A 3,918-nucleotide genomic window follows, 5' to 3' on the forward strand; every position below is an offset into this window, starting at 1 on the left:
CCTATTTTTTATTTTTTGATAACAGGCCTTTATCAGATGTGTCTTTTGTAAATATTTCTTCCCATTCTGCAGCTTGTCTTCTCATTCTCTTCATGCAGCAGCTTTTAAAACAGATTCCTAGGCCCGTATCCAAAACAACTTTCTTCAGGATTGGAACCAGGAACCCGGAACTATAAAGAAGTTCCACAAAGGTTCTTATGCAAGAAGTCCGTAGGCTAACACTGGGAACCACTGACGGTGGTGATGGCAGGTGTAGGCAGGGATACAGGAGATTAGCCTGAAAGGTAGATCAGGGCCAGATGAGGAGGTGGAACTTCAATGCCATGCTAAGGAATATGGCATTCAAGTCCCTTCTTTTTATTATAGGGCCCAATAAACATTTTAGGCTAAATCTTTTTTTTCCTAAAGATTTTATTTATTTATTTGACAGAGAGAGAGAGAGAAAGCACAAGCAGGGGGAAAGGCAGAGGGTTGGGAGAAGCAAGCTCCCCACTGAGCAGGGAGCCTGATGGATGCGGGACTCAATCTCAAGACCCTGAGATCATGACTTCAGCCAAAGACAGACGCTTAACCAACTGAGCCACCCAGGCGCCCCTTTTGTAGGTTAAGTCTTATGGGTGGTGGTTTCTTGAGGAGATACCAAGGTGTGATCCAACCTTTGTTTTAGGAAGAACGGTCTGGTGGTAGTATATAGGAAATATTGGGGAGATTGGTGGCATTAGACCCAATTAGGGAATCATCAACATATTCACATTCCAGGTGACTGGTGATAAGTCCCTCAACTGGACTAGGGCAATGATGAAGAAATAAGTTCCATTCAATTCAGTTCAACAAGTATTTCTTTAATGTTTTCAGGACTAAGCACTATATCAAGGTTCTAAGGAATCTAAGATGAAATAGGTATTGTTCCCATCCTCAAAGAACTCACAATCAAGATTCACCAAAAATAATTAAGTTGGGAATAGAGGGAACTGGTGTGTGGAACTGAATTGTTCCCCCACCCCCCCCAGATTCACATGTTGAAGCTCTAACTCCCAATGTGACTGTATTTGGAGATAGGGACTTTAAAGAGGTAATGAAAGTTAAATGAAGTAATAAGAGGGGGTACCTAATCCAGTAGGAATGGTACACTTATAAGAAGAGAAAGACATCAGAAATCACTCTCTCCCTCTGGTACACACAGAGGAAAGGCCATGTAAGGACACAGCAAGAAGGTGCCATGGCAAGCCAGGAAGAGAGGTCTCACCAGGAACCAATCCTCCTGGCACCTTGATCTTGGACTAGCAGTCTCCAGAACAGTGAGAAAATAAATGTCTGTTGTTCAGGCTACCTGCCCTGTGGTACTTTGTTATGGTGCCCAGAGCAGACTAATACAGACAAGTTTAAATGTTATTCACAGGCTGATAATGATAGGACTCAGGCCATTGATTGTACATGTCCACAGCTCAGAGGGGACAATCTGGGCTGGTGTGAATTGCTTATCCTAAAGACAAATCACGTGCAGACAGAGCGAGAAAGGGCCCAGAACCAAGCTGTAGGAACACCAACATTTAAGAGTGATGACTGGGATTGGGAGGAACTCCTGTTTGGTCACAATGTTGACGTGTTGGTGACTTACATGACATGTGGGCCCCTCTCCATCCTCTTTTTCATCCTCAGAAGCATGATGGGGGACAGACTGTTGAGAATGCGAAGTGAATTCTACGGACTTGATTCCCACTCTGTCCCTTCTGTGCTCTGTCAGCAAGTAGAGATATGGAACTCCTGGAATTTGACACGTTGATTCATGTGTTCAGTAAGTATTTACTAGCTTTTGTCGTCTGTTAGATTCCTGTATTATTATTGTTCAGTGTTTTATGTAGTGGTGCTTTGCCTTCTTGAGCTATAATGAAAGCTCCTTGAGGACAGGAACTGTAACTTGAACTTCTTTGCTTCTGCTCTTTATCCTCAGCTTGGGCACACAGCTGAGCTTCCAGTTGTTGCAGGACAAATATTTGCTTTGAATGATTATGGGAATGATGGTTACATTTAGGTAATCATTTTTTAAGCTTTTGCAAATTACAAATGTAGTTAAAGCAAGATACATTTATTTTAAATTACAACGTGCAGTTTAAGGCATCAAAAGAGTAATAGTAGGAATCACGGTATTTTAAAAGACTCCAAAAATTAACAGCTCATGGCAATGGATCTCCTGTATCAAGAAAGAGTTGGGCACAGAACTAGATTTCAGAAAATGAGGGGTGTGACAAGTGTGAATCCGTGATGCATGGCTGTTGCCTGCCGTACTATTTATGGCTCACTGACACCTCTCTGATAGGGTTAAGTATTTACATTCAGCCTGTTTCTCCCCTCTGACTCTGCAGGCTACTGCAACTCACTAGGAGCCCCGAGAAAGACAGAAAACCTTCCCTCCAGGGGTCCTGGCCGGGAGCAAATGGATCCCCCCTCCCCCTCCTGTATCTGAAGAGGGCTTCCCTCGGAGAGTTTATGGCAGCCTGACCTCCAGCCTCTGGGTTGGAGAATCTGGCCGCTTCTGTACTACATAAAAAGGGCAAGTGCATTCATTATTATTATATTATTATACAATGTATAATATATAATAGCGATTATGCTGTCAGCAAGAGTCTCTGACCACAGATCAGAGGCTGGGGTGACATAAATCCACCTAGTGAAGTCTTTGGAGGTTCCACGTGAAGGTGAGAGGATTCAACTCCATCTATAAAGGGGGCTCTCAGTGAAGACTTTCTTCCGCAAGCAACTTTGGAGGTTGAATTTGGGGGGGACTGGGGAGATCTGGACAAACATCATTTAGTGTATCTGGGATATGATGCAGGAAAGGTCTCAACTGCCTCTTCTGAGCCATGGAATGCTAATAGCTCTCATCCTTGCCCAGGATGGAGGTGGATGAGGAGTGACCCAGAGGCCTGCAAAGAGTGAAGGGGCAGCCTTCAACTTCTTAGGTCAGATTCTTTACTGAAAACCTGGCCTGCTTGAGTTTCACTTTCTGCTTTCCTTGCTTACATCGGTGTCTTTGTCTAGGCTTTGTCCAGGCCCCCTGCCTGCTCTGGGGTCAGAGGATCAATCGCTGTCTGACTGTGGCTGAACCGGCTCCTCTATGGGGAGCAAGGAGCAAATGTCAAGGGGGAAGGGGTTCTCTTTTCCCTTTATGCAGAGGGCCATGTGCTAAGCTGTGGAAGCAGGCAAGCCTGCATCTGTAGGTGGCTGGGTGCCTACACCTGGCACTTAGTAGGACTGTAATCTTTTTGGAATGAAAGAAAGCACGTGTATGACCACGCAAGCTTCACTGCTCTTCTTAGAGGGCGCCAGTGTGAATTTCCTCCCTGAAGTAGAAGGAAGCCACCCTAGCAGGCCCAGGCTGAAACGGCCCAGCTGGTCGCTCCCTTTATATTACACCACCCGACCCCCAGAACTCTGGGACTTTTTAGAATGAAAATAGCAGTGGCTTAGAATAGGCTTGCCAGGCATTTGCAAAGAGGTGATTTACTGACAAAGCCTCTGCACCCTTTTATCTCTCCCTCTGCCCCACCCCATTACAGTCTCCCCCTCGGTGAGCCAAACGCCCCAGGAAGCCCACAGCAGAAAAAGCTCTTGAGAATAGGAATAACTAACCAGAGTGTCATCTGAGCACCTTTTCTGGGGCCAGGGTAATGAGAATTATTCAAATGCAATCATAAAAATGAGGCCATCAGGCAGGAATGGGGTGGGGGTTGGGGGGGAGGAGTGATGGAGGGAAGAATTCCTCGCCAGCTTTAAGTTTCATGATTTCGGGGGAGTTCTCTCGGGGTGCACGCAAAATTTCCCTTCCTCGCCATCCCCCGAGCCCAGGAGGTCGTGCCAGTCGGCCTCGGTGGTGTGCTGAGAGGACGTGGCGTGGGGGTGGGGGGATGGCGGGGGTTT

At 46.1% G+C, this 3,918-nt stretch overlaps 1 protein-coding gene across 3 annotated transcripts in view; it reads left to right on the plus strand.

Annotated features, from left to right (window-relative positions):
- Positions 1-3,918, plus strand: part of PKNOX2 (PBX/knotted 1 homeobox 2) — a 315,083-nt gene that overhangs the window by 56,545 nt on the left and 254,620 nt on the right. For all 3 annotated transcript variants that reach the window (XM_034666040.1, XM_034666041.1, XM_019804614.2), the window contains one exon: positions 1,660-1,795. The gene's annotated coding sequence lies outside the window, so the exon portion shown is untranslated. The remainder of the gene's footprint in view (positions 1-1,659; positions 1,796-3,918) is intronic.

This window comes from Ailuropoda melanoleuca, chromosome 8 (assembly GCF_002007445.2).
Source record: "Ailuropoda melanoleuca isolate Jingjing chromosome 8, ASM200744v2, whole genome shotgun sequence".
Lineage (NCBI taxonomy): Eukaryota > Metazoa > Chordata > Mammalia > Carnivora > Ursidae > Ailuropoda > Ailuropoda melanoleuca.